The sequence below is a fragment of the Ovis canadensis genome, chromosome 13, assembly GCF_042477335.2.
Source record: "Ovis canadensis isolate MfBH-ARS-UI-01 breed Bighorn chromosome 13, ARS-UI_OviCan_v2, whole genome shotgun sequence".
NCBI lineage: Eukaryota > Metazoa > Chordata > Mammalia > Artiodactyla > Bovidae > Ovis > Ovis canadensis.
The window spans coordinates 7,780,659-7,804,156 of record NC_091257.1 but is presented as its reverse complement, the minus strand read 5'-3'; positions in this window follow the sequence as shown (position 1 = coordinate 7,804,156).

Below are 23,498 nucleotides of genomic sequence, written 5' to 3'. Positions count from 1 at the left end.
CCGTCGTAAGTCGAGAGCACCTGCCGCAACTCGAGAAAATCCAGGAGGTTTTGCCCTCCAGGCGAGATGAGGCCCATTTCCCCTGAGGCTTCTCGCGGCAAATCACGTCTAAACACTGGAACTTCCAAAGGGTCCTTCACACCCTTGCTGCAACTCAAGAAGTTCCCCGACATACCCGTCTCCACTCGAGAGGAAGCACGTGGGGTCCCGCACACATCCAGGGGAGCCCCGTTTCCGCCTCCTAGCTCGAGATGAGGGATCCTTTCCCTGTTTCGTAGGGAAAGAATTCCCGGCGTTCCCGTCGCATCTCAAGAGGAGGCGCTCTCCACAGGAAAGGCGAGAGGAATTCCAGGGTCGTGCCACCATTCCAAGAGTCCCCCAGATGTGTCAGTCCATTCCAGAGGAACCTGTTTTATCTGAACTGCCTTGACGTACAAGCAGAGGATCGACTCCCACCACGTGTGCACGTGGGACAGCCCTGTGGGAAAGCCTCGTGGGAAAGCCTCGTGGGAAAGACTCGAGGGAAAACCATAGATCCTTTGATCCACGCGGCGGACTGCGTGAAACTGCTGCTACCCCTCTGGAGGAAAGCGCAAGTGCATGCCCGCATTCGAGACGAGGACTGACTCCCCTGGGGAGACTCCAGAAGTACCCCAAGATAAATGTCAGCACTGGAGAGGAATCCTCAGGTTCCAGCCCCGACTCCACACAAGGTCTTAGGCCCCGGCATCGACGGGAGAGGAATCCCGAGAGGCCCCCGAGGAACTCGCATGGGGACTGGCCTTTCCTGAGGCCACCAGAGCGGGTCCCTGAGGTCCCCGTCGTAAGTCGAGAGCACCTGCCGCAACTCGAGAAAATCCAGGAGGTTTTGCCCTCCAGGCGAGATGAGGCCCATTTCCGCTGAGGCTTCTCGAGGCTAATCACGTCTAACCACTGGAACTTCCAAAGGGTCCTTCACACCCTTGCTGCAACTCAAGAAGTTCCCAGACATACCCGTCTCCACTCGAGAGGAAGCACGTGGGTCCCGCACACATCCAGGGGAGCCCCGTTTCCGCCTCCTAGCTCGAGATGAGGGATCCTTTCCCTGTTTCGTAGGGAAAGAATTCCCGGCGTTCCCGTCGCATCTCAAGAGGAGGCGCTCTCCACAGGAAAGGCGAGAGGAACTCCAGGGTCGTGCCACCATTCCAAGAGTCCCCCAGATGTGTCAGTCCATTCCAGAGGAACCTGTTTTCCCTGCACTGCCTTGACGTTCAAGCCGAGGATCGACTCCCACCACGTGTGCACGTGGGACAGCCCTGTGGGAAAGCCTCGTGGGAAAGACTCGAGGGAAAACCATAGATCCTTTGATCCACGCGGCGGACTGCGTGACACCGCTGCTACCGCTCTGGAGGAAAGCGCAAGTGCATGCCCGCATTCGAGACGAGGACTGACTCCCCTGGGGAGACTCCAGAAGTACCCCAAGATCCATGTCAGCACTGGAGAGGAATCCTCAGGTTCCGGCCCCGACTCCACACAAGGTCTTAGGCCCGGGCATCGACGGGAGAGGAATGCCGAGAGGCCCCCGAGGAACTCGCATGGGGACTGGCCTTTCCTGAGGCCACCAGAGCGGGTCCCTGAGGTCCCCGTCGTAAGTCGAGAGCACCTGCCGCAACTCGAGAAAATCCAGGAGGTTTTGCCCTCCAGGAGAGATGAGGCCCATTTCCGCTGAGGCTTCTCGAGGCCAGTCACATCTAACCACTGGAACTTCCAAAGGGTCCTTCACACCCTTGCTGCAACTCAAGAAGTTCCCCGACATACCCGTCTGCACTCGAGAGGAAGCACATGGTGTCCCTCACACATACAAGGGAGCCCCGTTTCCGCCTCCTAGCTCGAGATGAGGGATCCTTTCCCTGTTTCGTAGGGAAAGAATTCCCGGCGTTCCCGTCGCATCTCAAGAGGAGGCGCTCTCCACAGGAAAGGCGAGAGGAACTCCAGGGTCGTGCCACCATTCCAAGAGTCCCCCAGATGTGTCAGCCCATTCCAGAGGAACCTGTTTTCCCTGCACTGCCTTGACGTTCAAGCCGAGGATCGACTCCCACCACGTGTGCACGTGGGACAGCCCTGTGGGAAAGCCTCGTGGGAAAGCCTCGTGGGAAAGACTCGAGGAAAAATCATAGATCCTTTGATCCACGCGGCGGACTGCGAGACACTGCTGCTACCGCTCTGGAGGAAAGCGCAAGTGCATGCCCGCATTCGAGACGAGGACTGACTCCCCTGGGGAGGCTCCAGAAGTACCCCAAGATCCATGTCAGCACTGGAGAGGAATCCTCAGGTTCCGGCCCCGACTCCACACAAGGTCTTAGGCCCCGGCATCGACGGGAGAGGAATCCCGAGACGCCCCCGAGGAACTCGCATGGGGACTGGCCTTTCCTGAGGCCACCAGAGCGGGTCCCTGAGGTCCCCGTCGTAAGTCGAGAGCACCTGCCGCAACTCGAGAAAATCCAGGAGGTTTTGCCCTCCAGGCGAGATGAGGCCCATTTCCCCTGAGGCTTCTCGCGGCAAATCACGTCTAAACACTGGAACTTCCAAAGGGTCCTTCACACCCTTGCTGCAACTCAAGAAGTTCCCCGACATACCCGTCTCCACTCGAGAGGAAGCACGTGGGGTCCCGCACACATCCAGGGGAGCCCCGTTTCCGCCTCCTAGCTCGAGATGAGGGATCCTTTCCCTGTTTCGTAGGGAAAGAATTCCCGGCGTTCCCGTCGCATCTCAAGAGGAGGCGCTCTCCACAGGAAAGGCGAGAGGAACTCCAGGGTCGTGCCACCATTCCAAGAGTCCCCCAGATGTGTCAGCCCATTCCAGAGGAACCTGTTTTCCCTGCACTGCCTTGACGTTCAAGCCGAGGATCGACTCCCACCACGTGTGCACGTGGGACAGCCCTGTGGGAAAGCCTCGTGGGAAAGCCTCGTGGGAAAGACTCGAGGGAAAACCATAGATCCTTTCATCCACGCGGCGGACTGCGTGACACTGCTGCTACCGCTCTGGAGGAAAGCACAAGTGCATGCCCGCATTCGAAACGAGGACTGACTCCCCTGGGGAGACTCCAGAAGTACCCCAAGATCCATGTCAGCACTGGAGAGGAATCCTCAGGTTCCGGCCCCGACTCCACACAAGGTCTTAGGCCCCGGCATCGACGGGAGAGGAATCCCGAGACGCCCCCGAGGAACTCGCATGGGGACTGGCCTTTCCTGAGGCCACCAGAGCGGGTCCCTGAGGTCCCCGTCGTAAGTCGAGAGCACCTGCCGCAACTCGAGAAAATCCAGGAGGTTTTGCCCTCCAGGCGAGATGAGGCCCATTTCCGCTAAGGCTTCTCGAGGCTAATCACGTCTAACCACTGGAACTTCCAAAGGGTCCTTCACACCCTTGCTGCAATTCAAGAAGTTCCCCGACATACCCGTCTGCACTCGAGAGGAAGCACGTTGTGTCCCGCACACATCAGGGGAGCCCCGTTTCCGCCTCCTAGCTCGAGATGAGGGATCCTTTCCCTGTTTCGTAGGGAAAGAATTCCCGGCGTTCCCGTCGCATCTCAAGAGGAGGCGCTCTCCACAGGAAAGGCGAGAGGAACTCCAGGGTCGTGCCACCATTCCAAGAGTCCCCCAGATGTGTCAGTCCATTCCAGAGGAACCTGTTTTCCCTGCACTGCCTTGACGTTCAAGCCGAGGATCGACTCCCACCACGTGTGCACGTGGGACAGCCCTGTGGGAAAGCCTCGTGGGAAAGCCTCGTGGGAAAGACTCGAGGGAAAACCATAGATCCTTTGATCCACGCGGCGGACTGCGTGTCACTGCTGCTACCGCTCTGGAGGAAAGCGCAAGTGCATGCCCGCATTCGAGACGAGGACTGACTCCCCTGGGGAGACTCCAGAAGTACCCCAAGATCCATGTCAGCACTGGAGAGGAATCCTCAGGTTCCGGCCCCGACTCCACACAAGGTCTTAGGCCCCGGCATCGACGGGAGAGGAATCCCGAGAGGCCCCCGAGGAACTCGCATGGGGACTGGCCTTTCCTGAGGCCACCAGAGCGGGTCCCTGAGGTCCCCGTCGTAAGTCGAGAGCACCTGCCGCTACTCGAGAAAATCCAGGAGGTTTTGCCCTCCAGGCGAGATGAGGCCCAGTTCCGCTGAGGCTTCTCGAGGCTAATCACATCTAACCACTGGAACTTCCAAAGGGTCCTTCACACCATTGCTGCAACTCAAGAAGTTCCCCAACATACCCGTCTCCACTCGAGAGGAAGCACGTGGGGTCCCTCACACATCCAGGGGAGCCCCGTTTCCGCCTCCTAGCTCGAGATGAGTGATCCTTCCCTGTTTCGTAGGGAAAGAATTCCCGGCGTTCCCGTCGCATCTCAAGAGGAGGCGCTCTCCACAGGAAAGGCGAGAGGAACTCCAGGGTCGTGACACCATTCCAAGAGTCCCCCAGATGTGTCAGTCCATTCCTGAGGAACCTGTTTTCCCTGCACTGCCTTGACGTTCAAGCCGAGGATCGACTCCCACCACGTGTGCACGTGGGAGAGCCCTGTGGGAAAGCCTCGTGGGAAAGACTCGAGGGAAAACCATAGATCCTTTGATCCACGCGGCGGACTGCGTGACACCGCTGCTACCGCTCTGGAGGAAAGCGCAATGCATGCCCGCATTCGAGACGAGGACTGACTCCCCTGGGGAGACTCCAGAAGTACCCCAAGATCCATGTCAGCACTGGAGAGGAATCCTCAGGTTCCGGCCCCGACTCCACACAAGGTCTTAGGCCCCGGCATCGACGGGAGAGGAATCCCCAGAGGCCCCCGAGGAACTCGCATGGGGACTGGCCTTTCCTGAGGCCACCAGAGCGGGTCCCTGAGGTCCCCGTCGTAAGTCGAGAGCACCTGCCGCAACTCGAGAAAATCCAGGAGGTTTTGCCCTCCAGGAGAGATGAGGCCCATTTCCGCTGAGGCTTCTCGAGGCCAGTCACATCTAACCACTGGAACTTCCAAAGGGTCCTTCACACCCTTGCTGCAACTCAAGAAGTTCCCCGACATACCCGTCTGCACTCGAGAGGAAGCACATGGTGTCCCTCACACATCCAAGGGAGCCCCGTTTCCGCCTCCTAGCTCGAGATGAGGGATCCTTTCCCTGTTTCGTAGGGAAAGAATTCCCGGCGTTCCCGTCGCATCTCAAGAGGAGGCGCTCCCACAGAAAAGGCGAGAGGAACTCCAGGGTCGTGCCACCATTCCAAGAGTCCCCCAGATGTGTCAGCCCATTCCAGAGGAACCTGTTTTCCCTGCACTGCCTTGACGTTCAAGCCGAGGATCGACTCCCACCACGTGTGCACGTGGGACAGCCCTGTGGGAAAGCCTCGTGGGAAAGCCTCGTGGGAAAGACTCGAGGGAAAATCATAGATCCTTTGATCCACGCGGCGGACTGCGTGACACTGCTGCTACCGCTCTGGAGGAAAGCGCAAGTGCATGCCCGCATTCGAGACGAGGACTGACTCCCCTGGGGAGGCTCCAGAAGTACCCCAAGATCCATGTCAGCACTGGAGAGGAATCCTCAGGTTCCGGCCCCGACTCCACACAAGGTCTTAGGCCCCGGCATCGACGGGAGAGGAATCCCGAGACGCCCCCGAGGAACTCGCATGGGGACTGGCCTTTCCTGAGGCCACCAGAGCGGGTCCCTGAGGTCCCCGTCGTAAGTCGAGAGCACCTGCCGCAACTCGAGAAAATCCAGGAGGTTTTGCCCTCCAGGCGAGATGAGGCCCATTTCCCCTGAGGCTTCTCGCGGCAAATCACGTCTAAACACTGGAACTTCCAAAGGGTCCTTCACACCCTTGCTGCAACTCAAGAAGTTCCCCGACATACCCGTCTCCACTCGAGAGGAAGCACGTGGGGTCCCGCACACATCCAGGGGAGCCCCGTTTCCGCCTCCTAGCTCGAGATGAGGGATCCTTTCCCTGTTTCGTAGGGAAAGAATTCCCGGCGTTCCCGTCGCATCTCAAGAGGAGGCGCTCTCCACAGGAAAGGCGAGAGGAACTCCAGGGTCGTGCCACCATTCCAAGAGTCCCCCAGATGTGTCAGTCCATTCCAGAGGAACCTGTTTTATCTGAACTGCCTTGACGTACAAGCAGAGGATCGACTCCCACCACGTGTGCACGTGGGACAGCCCTGTGGGAGAGCCTCGTGGGAAAGCCTCGTGGGAAAGACTCGAGGGAAAACCATAGATCCTTTGATCCACGCGGCGGACTGCGTGACACTGCTGCTACCCCTCTGGAGGAAAGCGCAAGTGCATGCCCGCATTCGAGACGAGGACTGACTCCCCTGTGGAGACTCCAGAAGTACCCCAAGATCCATGTCAGCACTGGAGAGGAATCCTCAGGTTCCGGCCCCGACTCCACACAAGGTCTTAGGCCCCGGCATCGACGGGAGAGGAATCCCCAGAGGCCCCCGAGGAACTCGCATGGGGACTGGCCTTTCCTGAGGCCACCAGAGCGGTTCCCTGAGGTCCCCGTCGTAAGTCGAGAGCACCTGCCGCAACTCGAGAAAATCCAGGAGGTTTTGCCCTCCAGGCGTGATGAGGCCCATTTCCGCTGAGGCTTCTCGAGGCCAATCACATCTAACCACTGGAACTTCCAAAGGGTCCTTCACACCATTGCTGCAACTCAAGAAGTTCCCCGACATACCCGTCTCCACTCGAGAGGAAGCACGTGGGTTCCCGCACACATCCAGGGGAGCCCCGTTTCCGCCTCCTAGCTCGAGATGAGGGATCCTTTCCCTGTTTCGTAGGGAAAGAATTCCCGGCGTTCCCGTCGCATCTCAAGAGGAGGCACTCTCCACAGGAAAGGCGAGAGGAACTGAAGGGTCGTGCCACCATTCCAAGAGTCCCCCAGATGTGTCAGTCCATTCCAGAGGAACCTGTTTTCCCTGCACTGCCTTGACGTTCAAGCCGAGGATCGAGTCCCACCACGTGTGCACGTGGGACAGCCCTGTGGGAAAGCCTCGTGGGAAAGCCTCGTGGGAAAGACTCGAGGGAAAACCATAGATCCTTTGATCCACGCGGCGGACTGCGTGACACTGCTGCTACCGCTCTGGAGGAAAGCGCAAGTGCATGCCCGCATTCGAGACGAGGACTGACTCCCCTGGGGAGACTCCAGAAGTACCCCAAGATCCATGTCAGCACTGGAGAGGAATCCTCAGGTTCCGGCCCCGACTCCACACAAGGTCTTAGGCCCCGGCATCGACGGGAGAGGAATCCCGAGAGGCCCCCGAGGAACTCGCATGGGGACTGGCCTTTCCTGAGGCCACCAGAGCGGGTCCCTGAGTTCCCCGTCGTAAGTCGAGAGCACCTGCCGCAACTCGAGAAAATCCAGGAGGTTTTGCCCTCCAGGCGAGATGAGGCCCATTTCCGCTGAGGCTTCTCGAGGCTAATCACGTCTAACCACTGGAACTTCCAAAGGGTCCTTCACACCCTTGCTGCAACTCAAGAAGTTCCCCGACATACCCGTCTCCACTCGAGAGGAAGCACGTGGTGTCCCGCACACATCCAGGGGAGCCCCGTTTCCGCCTCCTAGCTCGAGATGAGGGATCCTTTCCCTGTTTCGTAGGGAAAGAATTCCCGGCGTTCCCGTCACATCTCAAGAGGAGGCGCTCTCCACAGGAAAGGCGAGAGGAACTGAAGGGTCGTGCCACCATTCCAAGAGTCCCCCAGATGTGTCAGTCCATTCCAGAGGAACCTGTTTTCCCTGCACTGCCTTGACGTTCAAGCCGAGGATCGACTCCCACCACGTGTGCACGTGGGACAGCCCTGTGGGAAAGCCTCGTGGGAAAGCCTCGTGGGAAAGACTCGAGGGAAAACCATAGATCCTTTCATCCACGCGGCGGACTGCGTAACACTGCTGCTACCGCTCTGGAGGAAAGCACAAGTGCATGCCCGCATTCGAGACGAGGACTGACTCCCCTGGGGAGACTCCAGAAGTACCCCAAGATCCATGTCAGCACTGGAGAGGAATCCTCAGGTTCCGGCCCCGACTCCACACAAGGTCTTAGGCCCCGGCATCGACGGGAGAGGAATCCCGAGAGGCCCCCGAGGAACTCGCATGGGGACTGGCCTTTCCTGAGGCCACCAGAGCGGGTCCCTGAGGTCCCCGTCGTAAGTCGAGAGCACCTGCCGCAACTCGAGAAAATCCAGGAGGTTTTGCCCTCCAGGCGAGATGAGGCCCATTTCCCCTGAGGCTTCTCGAGGCAAATCACGTCAAACCACTGGAACTTCCAAAGGGTCCTGCACACCCTTGCTGCAACTCAAGAAGTTCCCCGACATACCCGTCTCCACTCGAGGGGAAGCACGTGGTGTCCCGCCCACATCCAGGGGAGCTTCGTTTCCGACTCCTAGCTCGAGATGAGGGATCCTTTCCCTGTTTCGTAGGGAAAGAATTCCCGGCGTTCCCGTCGCATCTCAAGAGGAGGCCCTCTCCACAGGAAAGGCGAGAGGAACTCCAGGGTCGTGCCACCATTCCAAGAGTCCCCCAGATGTGTCAGTCCATTCCAGAGGAACCTGTTTTCCCTGCACTGCCTTGACGTTCAAGCCGAGGATCGAGTCCCACCACGTGTGCACGTGGGACAGCCCTGTGGGAAAGCCTCGTGGGAAAGCCTCGTGGGAAAGACTCGAGGGAAAACCATAGATCCTTTGATCCACGCGGCGGACTGCGTGACACTGCTGCTACCGCTCTGGAGGAAAGCGCAAGTGCATGCCCGCATTCGAGACGAGGACTGACTCCCCTGGGGAGACTCCAGAAGTACCCCAAGATCCATGTCAGCACTGGAGAGGAATCCTCAGGTTCCGGCCCCGACTCCACACAAGGTCTTAGGCCCCGGCATCGACGGGAGAGGAATCCCGAGTGGCCCCCGAGGAACTCGCATGGGGACTGGCCTTTCCTGAGGCCACCAGAGCGGGTCCCTGAGGTCCCCGTCGTAAGTCGAGAGCACCTGCCGCAACTCGAGAAAATCCAGGAGGTTTTGCCCTCCAGGCGAGATGAGGCCCATTTCCGCTGAGGCTTCTCGAGGCTAATCACGTCTAACCACTGGAACTTCCAAAGGGTCCTTCACACCCTTGCTGCAACTCAAGAAGTTCCCCGACATACCCGTCTCCACTCGATAGGAAGCACGTGGTGTCCCGCACACATCCAGGGGAGCCCAGTTTCCGCCTCCTAGCTCGAGATGAGGGATCCTTTCCCTGTTTCGTAGGGAAAGAATTCCCGGCGTTTCCGTCACATCTCAAGAGGAGGCGCTCTCCACAGGAAAGGCGAGAGGAACTCCAGGGTCGTGCCGCCATTCGAAGAGTCCCCCAGATGTGTCAGTCCATTCCAGAGGAACCTATTTTCCCTGCACTGCCTTGACGTTCAAGCCGAGGATCGCCTCCCACCACGTGTGCACGTGGGACAGCCATGTGGGAATGCCTCGTGGGAAAGCCTCGTGGGAAAGACTCGAGGGAAAACCATAGATCCTTTGATCCACGCGGCGGACTGCGTGACACTGCTGCTACCGCTCTCGAGGAAAGCGCAAATGCATTCCCGCATTCGAGACGAGGACTGACTCCCCTGGGGAGACTCCAGAAGTACCCCAAGATCCATGTCAGCACAGGAGAGGAATCCTCAGGTTCCGGCCCCGACTCCACACAATGTCTTAGGCTCCGGCATCGACGGGAGAGGAATCCCGAGACGCCCCCGAGGAACTCGCATGGGGACTGGCCTTTCCTGAGGCCACCAGAGCGGTTCCCTGAGGTCCCCGTCGTAAGTCGAGAGCACCTGCCGCAACTCGAGAAAATCCAGGAGATTTTGCCCTCCAGGCGAGATGAGGCCCATTTCCGCTGAGGCTTCTCGAGGCCAATCACATCTAACCACTGGAACTTCCAAAGGGTCCTTCACACTCTTGCTGCAACTCAAGAAGTTCCCCGACATACCCGTCTGCACTTGAGAGGAAGCACGTGGGGTCCCGCACACATCCAGGGGAGCCCCGTTTCTGACTCCTAGCTCGAGATGAGGGATCCTTTCCCTGTTTCGTAGGGAAAGAATTCCCGGCGTTCCCGTCGCATCTCAAGAGGAGGCGCTCTCCACAGGAAAGGCGAGAGGAACTCCAGGGTCGTGCCACCATTCCAAGAGTCCCCCAGATGTGTCAGTCCATTCCAGAGGAACCTGTTTTATCTGAACTGCCTTGACGTACAAGCAGAGGAACGACTCCCACCACGGGTGCACGTGGGACAGCCCTGTGGGAGAGCCTCGTGGGAAAGCCTCGTGGGAAAGACTCGAGGGAAAACCATAGATCCTTTGATCCACGCGGCGGACTGCGTGACACTGCTGCTACCCCTCTGGAGGAAAGCGCAAGTGCATGCCCGCATTCGAGACGAGGACTGACTCCCCTGGGGAGACTCCAGAAGTACCCCAAGATCCATGTCAGCACTGGAGAGGAATCCTCAGGTTCCGGCCCCGACTCCACACAAGGTCTTAGGCCACGGCATCGACGGGAGAGGAATCCCCAGAGGCCCCCGAGGAACTCGCATGGGGACTGGCCTTTCCTGAGGCCACCAGAGCGGGTCCCTGAGGTCCCCGTCGTAAGTCGAGAGCACCTGCCGCAACTCGAGAAAATCCAGGAGGTTTTGCCCTCCAGGTGAGATGAGGCCCATTTCCGCTGAGGCTTCTCGAGGCTAATCACTTCTAACCACTGGAACTTCCAAAGGGTCCTTCACACCCTTGCTGCAACTCAAGAAGTTCCCCGACATACCCGTCTCCCCTCGAGAGGAAGCACGTGGGTCCCGCACACATCCAGGGGAGCCCCGTTTCCGCCTCCTAGCTCGAGATGAGGGATCCTTTCCCTGTTTCGTAGGGAAAGAATTCCCGGCGTTCCCGTCGCATCTCAAGAGGAGGCACTCTCCACAGGAAAGGCGAGAGGAACTGAAGGGTCGTGCCACCATTCCAAGAGTCCCCCAGATGTGTCAGTCCATTCCAGAGGAACCTGTTTTCCCTGCACTGCCTTGACGTTCAAGCCGAGGATCGAGTCCCACCACGTGTGCACGTGGGACAGCCCTGTGGGAAAGCCTCGTGGGAAAGCCTCGTGGGAAAGACTCGAGGGAAAACCATAGATCCTTTGATCCACGCGGCGGACTGCGTGACACTGCTGCTACCGCTCTGGAGGAAAGCGCAAGTGCATGCCCGCATTCGAGACGAGGACTGACTCCCCTGGGGAGACTCCAGAAGTACCCCAAGATCCATGTCAGCACTGGAGAGGAATCCTCAGGTTCCGGCCCCGACTCCACACAAGGTCTTAGGCCCCGGCATCGACGGGAGAGGAATCCCGAGAGGCCCCCGAGGAACTCGCATGGGGACTGGCCTTTCCTGAGGCCACCAGAGCGGGTCCCTGAGTTCCCCGTCGTAAGTCGAGAGCACCTGCCGCAACTCGAGAAAATCCAGGAGGTTTTGCCCTCCAGGCGAGATGAGGCCCATTTCCGCTGAGGCTTCTCGAGGCTAATCACGTCTAACCACTGGAACTTCCAAAGGGTCCTTCACACCCTTGCTGCAACTCAAGAAGTTCCCCGACATACCCGTCTCCACTCGAGAGGAAGCACGTGGTGTCCCGCACACATCCAGGGGAGCCCCGTTTCCGCCTCCTAGCTCGAGATGAGGGATCCTTTCCCTGTTTCGTAGGGAAAGAATTCCCGGCGTTCCCGTCACATCTCAAGAGGAGGCGCTCTCCACAGGAAAGGCGAGAGGAACTGAAGGGTCGTGCCACCATTCCAAGAGTCCCCCAGATGTGTCAGTCCATTCCAGAGGAACCTGTTTTCCCTGCACTGCCTTGACGTTCAAGCCGAGGATCGACTCCCACCACGTGTGCACGTGGGACAGCCCTGTGGGAAAGCCTCGTGGGAAAGCCTCGTGGGAAAGACTCGAGGGAAAACCATAGATCCTTTCATCCACGCGGCGGACTGCGTAACACTGCTGCTACCGCTCTGGAGGAAAGCACAAGTGCATGCCCGCATTCGAGACGAGGACTGACTCCCCTGGGGAGACTCCAGAAGTACCCCAAGATCCATGTCAGCACTGGAGAGGAATCCTCAGGTTCCGGCCCCGACTCCACACAAGGTCTTAGGCCCCGGCATCGACGGGAGAGGAATCCCGAGAGGCCCCCGAGGAACTCGCATGGGGACTGGCCTTTCCTGAGGCCACCAGAGCGGGTCCCTGAGGTCCCCGTCGTAAGTCGAGAGCACCTGCCGCAACTCGAGAAAATCCAGGAGGTTTTGCCCTCCAGGCGAGATGAGGCCCATTTCCCCTGAGGCTTCTCGAGGCAAATCACGTCAAACCACTGGAACTTCCAAAGGGTCCTGCACACCCTTGCTGCAACTCAAGAAGTTCCCCGACATACCCGTCTCCACTCGAGGGGAAGCACGTGGTGTCCCGCCCACATCCAGGGGAGCTTCGTTTCCGACTCCTAGCTCGAGATGAGGGATCCTTTCCCTGTTTCGTAGGGAAAGAATTCCCGGCGTTCCCGTCGCATCTCAAGAGGAGGCCCTCTCCACAGGAAAGGCGAGAGGAACTCCAGGGTCGTGCCACCATTCCAAGAGTCCCCCAGATGTGTCAGTCCATTCCAGAGGAACCTGTTTTCCCTGCACTGCCTTGACGTTCAAGCCGAGGATCGAGTCCCACCACGTGTGCACGTGGGACAGCCCTGTGGGAAAGCCTCGGGGGAAAGCCTCGTGGGAAAGACTCGAGGGAAAACCATAGATCCTTTGATCCACGCGGCGGACTGCGTGACACTGCTGCTACCGCTCTGGAGGAAAGCGCAAGTGCATGCCCGCATTCGAGACGAGGACTGACTCCCCTGGGGAGACTCCAGAAGTACCCCAAGATCCATGTCAGCACTGGAGAGGAATCCTCAGGTTCCGGCCCCGACTCCACACAAGGTCTTAGGCCCCGGCATCGACGGGAGAGGAATCCCGAGTGGCCCCCGAGGAACTCGCATGGGGACTGGCCTTTCCTGAGGCCACCAGAGCGGGTCCCTGAAGTCCCCGTCGTAAGTCGAGAGCACCTGCCGCAACTCGAGAAAATCCAGGAGGTTTTGCCCTCCAGGCGAGATGAGGCCCATTTCCGCTGAGGCTTCTCGAGGCTAATCACGTCTAACCACTGGAACTTCCAAAGGGTCCTTCACACCCTTGCTGCAACTCAAGAAGTTCCCCGACATACCCGTCTCCACTCGAGAGGAAGCACGTGGTGTCCCGCACACATCCAGGGGAGCCCCGTTTCCGCCTCCTAGCTCGAGATGAGGGATCCTTTCCCTGTTTCGTAGGGAAAGAATTCCCGGCGTTCCCGTCACATCTCAAGAGGAGGCGCTCTCCACAGGAAAGGCGAGAGGAACTCCAGGGTCGTGCCGCCATTCGAAGAGTCCCCCAGATGTGTCAGTCCATTCCAGAGGAACCTATTTTCCCTGCACTGCCTTGACGTTCAAGCCGAGGATCGCCTCCCACCACGTGTGTACGTGGGACAGCCATGTGGGAATGCCTCGTGGGAAAGCCTCGTGGGAAAGACTCGAGGGAAAACCATAGATCCTTTGATCCACGCGGCGGACTGCGTGACACTGCTGCTACCGCTCTCGAGGAAAGCGCAAGTGCATTCCCGCATTCGAGACGAGGACTGACTCCCCTGGGGAGACTCCAGAAGTACCCCAAGATCCATGTCAGCACAGGAGAGGAATCCTCAGGTTCCGGCCCCGACTCCACACAATGTCTTAGGCTCCGGCATCGACGGGAGAGGAATCCCGAGACGCCCGCGAGGAACTCGCATGGGGACTGGCCTTTCCTGAGGCCACCAGAGCGGTTCCCTGAGGTCCCCGTCGTAAGTCGAGAGCACCTGCCGCAACTCGAGAAAATCCAGGAGATTTTGCCCTCCAGGCGAGATGAGGCCCATTTCCGCTGAGGCTTCTCGAGGCCAATCACATTTAACCACTGGAACTTCCAAAGGGTCCTTCACACTCTTGCTGCAACTCAAGAAGTTCCCCGACATACCCGTCTGCACTCGAGAGGAAGCACGTGGGGTCCCGCACACATCCAGGGGAGCCCCGTTTCTGACTCCTAGCTCGAGATGAGGGATCCTTTCCCTGTTTCGTAGGGAAAGAATTCCCGGCGTTCCCGTCGCATCTCAAGAGGAGGCGCTCTCCACAGGAAAGGCGAGAGGAACTCCAGGGTCGTGCCACCATTCCAAGAGTCCCCCAGATGTGTCAGTCCATTCCAGAGGAACCTGTTTTATCTGAACTGCCTTGACGTACAAGCAGAGGAACGACTCCCACCACGTGTGCACGTGGGACAGCCCTGTGGGAGAGCCTCGTGGGAAAGCCTCGTGGGAAAGACTCGAGGGAAAACCATAGATCCTTTGATCCACGCGGCGGACTGCGTGACACTGCTGCTACCCCTCTGGAGGAAAGCGCAAGTGCATGCCCGCATTCGAGACGAGGACTGACTCCCCTGGGGAGACTCCAGAAGTACCCCAAGATCCATGTCAGCACTGGAGAGGAATCCTCAGGTTCCGGCCCCGACTCCACACAAGGTCTTAGGCCACGGCATCGACGGGAGAGGAATCCCCAGAGGCCCCCGAGGAACTCGCATGGGGACTGGCCTTTCCTGAGGCCACCAGAGCGGGTCCCTGAGGTCCCCGTCGTAAGTCGAGAGCACCTGCCGCAACTCGAGAAAATCCAGGAGGTTTTGCCCTCCAGGCGAGATGAGGCCCATTTCCGCTGAGGCTTCTCGAGGCTAATCACTTCTAACCACTGGAACTTCCAAAGGGTCCTTCACACCCTTGCTGCAACTCAAGAAGTTCCCCGACATACCTGTCTCCCCTCGAGAGGAAGCACGTGGGTCCCGCACACATCCAGGGGAGCCCCGTTTCCGCCTCCTAGCTCGAGATGAGGGATCCTTTCCCTGTTTCGTAGGGAAAGAATTCCCGGCGTTCCCGTCGCATCTCAAGAGGAGGCGCTCTCCACAGGAAAGGCGAGAGGAACTCCAGGGTCGTGCCACCATTCCAAGAGTCCCCCAGATGTGTCAGCCCATTCCAGAGGAACCTGTTTTCCCTGCACTGCCTTGACGTTCAAGCCGAGGATCGACTCCCACCACGTGTGCACGTGGGACAGCCCTGTGGGAAAGCCTCGTGGGAAAGCCTCGTGGGAAAGACTCGAGGGAAAATCATAGATCCTTTGATCCACGCGGCGGACTGCGTGACACTGCTGCTACCGCTCTGGAGGAAAGGGCAAGTGCATGCCCGCATTCGAGACGAGGACTGACTCCCCTGGGGAGGCTCCAGAAGTACCCCAAGATCCATGTCAGCACTGGAGAGGAATCCTCAGGTTCCGGCCCCGACTCCACACAAGGTCTTAGGGCCCACGGCATCGACGGGAGAGGAATCCCGAGAGGCCCGCCGAGGAACTCGCATGGGGGACTGGCCTTTCACTGAGGCCACCAGAGCGGCACCAGAGCGGGTCCGCTGAGGTCCCCGTCGTAAGTCGAGAGCACCTGCCGCAACTCGAGAAAATCCAGGAGGTTTTGCGCTCCAGGCGAGATGAGGCCCATTTCCGCTGAGGCTTCTCGAGGCCAATCACATCTAACCACTGGAACTTCCAAAGGGTCCTTCACACCATTGCTGCAACTCAAGAAGTTCCCCGACATACCCGTCTCCCTCGAGAGGAAGCACGTGGGTTCCCGCACACATCCAGGGGAGCCCCGTTTCCGCCTCCTAGCTCGAGATGAGGGATCCTTTCCCTGTTTCGTAGGGAAAGAATTCCCGGCGTTCCCGTCACATCTCAAGAGGAGGCGCTCTCCACAGGAAAGGCGAGAGGAACTGAAGGGTCGTGCCACCATTCCAAGAGTCCCCCAGATGTGTCAGTCCATTCCAGAGGAACCTGTTTTCCCTGCACTGCCTTGACGTTCAAGCCGAGGATCGACTCCCACCACGTGTGCACGTGGGACAGCCCTGTGGGAAAGCCTCGTGGGAAAGCCTCGTGGGAAAGACTCGAGGGAAAACCATAGATCCTTTCATCCACGCGGCGGACTGCGTAACACTGCTGCTACCGCTCTGGAGGAAAGCACAAGTGCATGCCCGCATTCGAGACGAGGACTGACTCCCCTGGGGAGACTCCAGAAGTACCCCAAGATCCATGTCAGCACTGGAGAGGAATCCTCAGGTTCCGGCCCCGACTCCACACAAGGTCTTAGGCCCCGGCATCGACGGGAGAGGAATCCCGAGAGGCCCCCGAGGAACTCGCATGGGGACTGGCCTTTCCTGAGGCCACCAGAGCGGGTCCCTGAGGTCCCCGTCGTAAGTCGAGAGCACCTGCCGCAACTCGAGAAAATCCAGGAGGTTTTGCCCTCCAGGCGAGATGAGGCCCATTTCCCCTGAGGCTTCTCGAGGCAAATCACGTCAAACCACTGGAACTTCCAAAGGGTCCTGCACACCCTTGCTGCAACTCAAGAAGTTCCCCGACATACCCGTCTCCACTCGAGGGGAAGCACGTGGTGTCCCGCCCACATCCAGGGGAGCTTCGTTTCCGACTCCTAGCTCGAGATGAGGGATCCTTTCCCTGTTTCGTAGGGAAAGAATTCCCGGCGTTCCCGTCGCATCTCAAGAGGAGGCCCTCTCCACAGGAAAGGCGAGAGGAACTCCAGGGTCGTGCCACCATTCCAAGAGTCCCCCAGATGTGTCAGTCCATTCCAGAGGAACCTGTTTTCCCTGCACTGCCTTGACGTTCAAGCCGAGGATCGAGTCCCACCACGTGTGCACGTGGGACAGCCCTGTGGGAAAGCCTCGTGGGAAAGACTCGAGGGAAAACCATAGATCCTTTGATCCACGCGGCGGACTGCGTGACACTGCTGCTACCGCTCTGGAGGAAAGCGCAAGTGCATGCCCTCATTCGAGACGAGGACTGACTCCCCTGGGGAGACTCCAGAAGTACCCCAAGATCCATGTCAGCACTGGAGAGGAATCCTCAGGTTCCGGCCCCGACTCCACACAAGGTCTTAGGCCCCGGCATCGACGGGAGAGGAATCCCGAGTGGCCCCCGAGGAACTCGCATGGGGACTGGCCTTTCCTGAGGCCACCAGAGCGGGTCCCTGAGGTCCCCGTCGTAAGTCGAGAGCACCTGCCGCAACTCGAGAAAATCCAGGAGGTTTTGCCCTCCAGGCGAGATGAGGCCCATTTCCGCTGAGGCTTCTCGAGGCTAATCACGTCTAACCACTGGAACTTCCAAAGGGTCCTTCACACCCTTGCTGCAACTCAAGAAGTTCCCCGACAGACCCGTCTCCACTCGATAGGAAGCACGTGGTGTCCCGCACACATCCAGGGGAGCCCAGTTTCCGCCTCCTAGCTCGAGATGAGGGATCCTTTCCCTGTTTCGTAGGGAAAGAATTCCCGGGGTTTCCGTCACATCTCAAGAGGAGGCGCTCTCCACAGGAAAGGCGAGAGGAACTCCAGGGTCGTGCCGCCATTCGAAGAGTCCCCCAGATGTGTCAGTCCATTCCAGAGGAACCTATTTTCCCTGCACTGCCTTGACGTTCAAGCCGAGGATCGCCTCCCACCACGTGTGCACGTGGGACAGCCATGTGGGAATGCCTCGTGGGAAAGCCTCGTGGGAAAGACTCGAGGGAAAACCATAGATCCTTTGATCCACGCGGCGGACTGCGTGACACTGCTGCTACCGCTCTCGAGGAAAGCGCAAGTGCATTCCCGCATTCGAGACGAGGACTGACTCCCCTGGGGAGACTCCAGAAGTACCCCAAGATCCATGTCAGCACAGGAGAGGAATCCTCAGGTTCCGGCCCCGACTCCACACAATGTCTTAGGCTCCGGCATCGACGGGAGAGGAATCCCGAGACGCCCCCGAGGAACTCGCATGGGGACTGGCCTTTCCTGAGGCCACCAGAGCGGTTCCCTGAGGTCCCCGTCGTAAGTCGAGAGCACCTGCCGCAACTCGAGAAAATCCAGGAGATTTTGCCCTCCAGGCGAGATGAGGCCCATTTCCGCTGAGGCTTCTCGAGGCCAATCACATTTAACCACTGGAACTTCCAAAGGGTCCTTCACACTCTTGCTGCAACTCAAGAAGTTCCCCGACATACCCGTCTGCACTCGAGAGGAAGCACGTGGGGTCCCGCACACATCCAGGGGAGCCCCGTTTCTGACTCCTAGCTCGAGATGAGGGATCCTTTCCCTGTTTCGTAGGGAAAGAATTCCCGGCGTTCCCGTCGCATCTCAAGAGGAGGCGCTCTCCACAGGAAAGGCGAGAGGAACTCCAGGGTCGTGCCACCATTCCAAGAGTCCCCCAGATGTGTCAGTCCATTCCAGAGGAACCTGTTTTATCTGAACTGCCTTGACGTACAAGCAGAGGAACGACTCCCACCACGTGTGCACGTGGGACAGCCCTGTGGGAGAGCCTCGTGGGAAAGCCTCGTGGGAAAGACTCGAGGGAAAACCATAGATCCTTTGATCCACGCGGCGGACTGCGTGACACTGCTGCTACCCCTCTGGAGGAAAGCGCAAGTGCATGCCCGCATTCGAGACGAGGACTGACTCCCCTGGGGAGACTCCAGAAGTACCCCAAGATCCATGTCAGCACTGGAGAGGAATCCTCAGGTTCCGGCCCCGACTCCACACAAGGTCTTAGGCCACGGCATCGACGGGAGAGGAATCCCCAGAGGCCCCCGAGGAACTCGCATGGGGACTGGCCTTTCCTGAGGCCACCACAGCGGGTCCCTGAGGTCCCCGTCGTAAGTCGAGAGCACCTGCCGCAACTCGAGAAAATCCAGGAGGTTTTGCCCTCCAGGCGAGATGAGGCCCATTTCCGCTGAGGCTTCTCGAGGCTAATCACTTCTAACCACTGGAACTTCCAAAGGGTCCTTCACACCCTTGCTGCAACTCAAGAAGTTCCCCGACATACCCGTCTCCCCTCGAGAGGAAGCACGTGGGTCCCGCACACATCCAGGGGAGCCCCGTTTCCGCCTCCTAGCTCGAGATGAGGGATCCTTTCCCTGTTTCGTAGGGAAAGAATTCCCGGCGTTCCCGTCGCATCTCAAGAGGAGGCGCTCTCCACAGGAAAGGCGAGAGGAACTCCAGGGTCGTGCCACCATTCCAAGAGTCCCCCAGATGTGTCAGCCCATTCCAGAGGAACCTGTTTTCCCTGCACTGCCTTGACGTTCAAGCCGAGGATCGACTCCCACCACGTGTGCACGTGGGACAGCCCTGTGGGAAAGCCTCGTGGGAAAGCCTCGTGGGAAAGACTCGAGGGAAAATCATAGATCCTTTGATCCACGCGGCGGACTGCGTGACACTGCTGCTACCGCTCTGGAGGAAAGGGCAAGTGCATGCCCGCATTCGAGACGAGGACTGACTCCCCTGGGGAGGCTCCAGAAGTACCCCAAGATCCATGTCAGCACTGGAGAGGAATCCTCAGGTTCCGGCCCCGACTCCACACAAGGTCTTAGGCCCCGGCATCGACGGGAGAGGAATCCCGAGACGCCCCCGAGGAACTCGCATGGGGACTGGCCTTTCCTGAGGCCACCAGAGCGGTTCCCTGAGGTCCCCGTCGTAAGTCGAGAGCACCTGCCGCAACTCGAGAAAATCCAGGAGGTTTTGCGCTCCAGGCGAGATGAGGCCCATTTCCGCTGAGGCTTCTCGAGGCCAATCACATCTAACCACTGGAACTTCCAAAGGGTCTTTCACACCCTGGCTGCAACTCAAGAAGTTCCCCGACATACCCGTCTCCACTCGAGAGGAAGCACGTGGGGTCCCGCACACATCCAGGGGAGCCCCGTTTCCGCCTCTTGGCTCGAGAGGAGGGATCCTTTCCCTGTTTCGTAGGGAAAGAATTCCCGGCGTTCCCGTCGCATCTCAAGAGGAGGCGCTCTCCACAGGAAAGGCGAGAGGAACTCCAGGGTCGTGCCACCATTCCAAGAGTCCCCCAGATGAGTCAGTCCATTCCAGAGGAACCTGTTTTCCCTGCACTGCCTTGACGTTCAAGCCGAGGATCGACTCCCACCACGTGTGCACGTGGGACAGCCCTGTGGGAAAGCCTCGTGGGAAAGCCTCGTGGGAAAGACTCGAGGGAAAACCATAGATCCTTTGATCCACGCGGCGGACTGCGTGACACTGCTGCTACCGCTCTGGAGGAAAGCGCAATGCATGCCCGCATTCGAGACGAGGACTGACTCCCCTGGGGAGACTCCAGAAGTACCCCAAGATCCATGTCAGCACTGGAGAGGAATCCTCAGGTTCCGGCCCCGACTCCACACAAGGTCTTAGGCCCCGGCATCGACGGGAGAGGAATCCCCAGAGGCCCCCGAGGAACTCGCATGGGGACTGGCCTTTCCTGAGGCCACCAGAGCGGGTCCCTGAGGTCCCCGTCGTAAGTCGAGAGCACCTGCCGCAACTCGAGAAAATCCAGGAGGTTTTGCCCTCCAGGCGTGATGAGGCCCATTTCCGCTGAGGCTTCTCGAGGCCAATCACATCTAACCACTGGAACTTCCAAAGGGTCTTTCACACCCTGGCTGCAACTCAAGAAGTTCCCCGACATACCCGTCTCCACTCGAGAGGAAGCACGTGGGGTCCCGCACACATCCAGGGGAGCCCCGTTTCCGCCTCTTGGCTCGAGATGAGGGATCCTTTCCCTGTTTCGTAGGGAAAGAATTCCCGGCGTTCCCGTCGCATCTCAAGAGGAGGCGCTCTCCACAGGAAAGGCGAGAGGAACTCCAGGGTCGTGCCACCATTCCAAGAGTCCCCCAGATGAGTCAGTCCATTCCAGAGGAACCTGTTTTCCCTGCACTGCCTTGACGTTCAAGCCGAGGATCGACTCCCACCACGTGTGCACGTGGGACAGCCCTGTGGGAAAGCCTCGTGGGAAAGCCTCGTGGGAAAGACTCGAGGGAAAACCATAGATCCTTTGATCCACGCGGCGGACTGCGTGACACTGCTGCTACCGCTCTGGAGGAAAGCGCAATGCATGCCCGCATTCGAGACGAGGACTGACTCCCCTGGGGAGACTCCAGAAGTACCCCAAGATCCATGTCAGCACTGGAGAGGAATCCTCAGGTTCCGGCCCCGACTCCACACAAGGTCTTAGGCCCCGGCATCGACGGGAGAGGAATCCCCAGAGGCCCCCGAGGAACTCGCATGGGGACTGGCCTTTCCTGAGGCCACCAGAGCGGGTCCCTGAGGTCCCCGTCGTAAGTCGAGAGCACCTGCCGCAACTCGAGAAAATCCAGGAGGTTTTGCCCTCCAGGCGTGATGAGGCCCATTTCCGCTGAGGCTTCTCGAGGCCAATCACATCTAACCACTGGAACTTCCAAAGGGTCCTTCACACCATTGCTGCAACTCAAGAAGTTCCCCGACAGACCCGTCTCCCCTCGAGAGGAAGCACGTGGGTTCCCGCACACATCCAGGGGAGCCCCGTTTCCGCCTCCTAGCTCGAGATGAGGGATCCTTTCCCTGTTTCGTAGGGAAAGAATTCCCGGCGTTCCCGACACATCTCAAGAGGAGGCGCTCTCCACAGGAAAGGCGAGAGGAACTGAAGGGTCGTGCCACCATTCCAAGAGTCCCCCAGATGTGTCAGTCCATTCCAGAGGAACCTGTTTTCCCTGCACTGCCTTGACGTTCAAGCCGAGGATCGAGTCCCACCACGTGTGCACGTGGGACAGCCCTGTGGGAAAGCCTCGTGGGAAAGCCTCGTGGGAAAGACTCGAGGGAAAACCATAGATCCTTTGATCCACGCGGCGGACTGCGTGACACTGCTGCTACCGCTCTGGAGGAAAGCGCAAGTGCATGCCCTCATTCGAGACGAGGACTGACTCCCCTGGGGAGACTCCAGAAGTACCCCAAGATCCATGTCAGCACTGGAGAGGAATCCTCAGGTTCCGGCCCCGACTCCACACAAGGTCTTAGGCCCCGGCATCGACGGGAGAGGAATCCCGAGTGGCCCCCGAGGAACTCGCATGGGGACTGGCCTTTCCTGAGGCCACCAGAGCGGGTCCCTGAGGTCCCCGTCGTAAGTCGAGAGCACCTGCCGCAACTCGAGAAAATCCAGGAGGTTTTGCCCTCCAGGCGAGATGAGGCCCATTTCCGCTGAGGCTTCTCGAGGCTAATCACGTCTAACCACTGGAACTTCCAAAGGGTCCTTCACACCCTTGCTGCAACTCAAGAAGTTCCCCGACATACCCGTCTCCACTCGATAGGAAGCACGTGGTGTCCCGCACACATCCAGGGGAGCCCCGTTTCCGCCTCCTAGCTCGAGATGAGGGATCCTTTCCCTGTTTCGTAGGGAAAGAATTCCCGGCGTTTCCGTCACATCTCAAGAGGAGGCGCTCTCCACAGGAAAGGCGAGAGGAACTCCAGGGTCGTGCCGCCATTCGAAGAGTCCCCCAGATGTGTCAGTCCATTCCAGAGGAACCTGTTTTCCCTGCACTGCCTTGACGTTCAAGCCGAGGATCGCCTCCCACCACGTGTGCACGTGGGACAGCCATGTGGGAAAGCCTCGTGGGAAAGCCTCGTGGGAAAGACTCGAGGGAAAACCATACATACTTTGATCCACGCGGCGGACTGCGTGACACTGCTGCTACCGCTCTGGAGGAAAGCGCAAGTGCATGCCCGCATTCGAGACGAGGACTGACTCCCCTGGGGAGACTCCAGAAGTACCCCAAGATCCATGTCAGCACTGGAGAGGAATCCTCAGGTTCCGGCCCCGACTCCACACAAGGTCTTAGGCCCCGGCATCGACGGGAGAGGAATCCCTAGAGGCCCCCGAGGAACTCGCATGGGGACTGGCCTTTCCTGAGGCCACCAGAGCGGTTCCCTGAGGTCCCCGTCGTAAGTCGAGAGCACCTGCCGCAACTCGAGAAAATCCAGGAGGTTTTGCGCTCCAGGCGAGATGAGGCCCATTTCCGCTGAGGCTTCTCGAGGCCAATCACATCTAACCACTGGAACTTCCAAAGGGTCCTTCACACCATTGCTGCAACTCAAGAAGTTCCCCGACATACCCGTCTCCACTCGAGAGGAAGCACGTGGGGTCCCGCACACATCCAGGGGAGCCCCGTTTCCGCCTCCTAGCTCGAGATGAGGGATCCTTTCCCTGTTTCGTAGGGAAAGAATTCCCGGCGTTCCCGTCGCATCTCAAGAGGAGGCGCTCTCCACAGGAAAGGCGAGAGGAACTCCAGGGTCGTGCCACCATTCCAAGAGTCCCCCAGATGAGTCAGTCCATTCCAGAGGAACCTGTTTTCCCTGCACTGCCTTGACGTTCAAGCCGAGGATCGACTCCCACCACGTGTGCACGTGGGACAGCCCTGTGGGAAAGCCTCGTGGGAAAGCCTCGTGGGAAAGACTCGAGGGAAAACCATAGATCCTTTGATCCACGCGGCGGACTGCGAGACTGCTGCTACCGCTCTGGAGGAAAGCGCAATGCATGCCCGCATTCGAGACGAGGACTGACTCC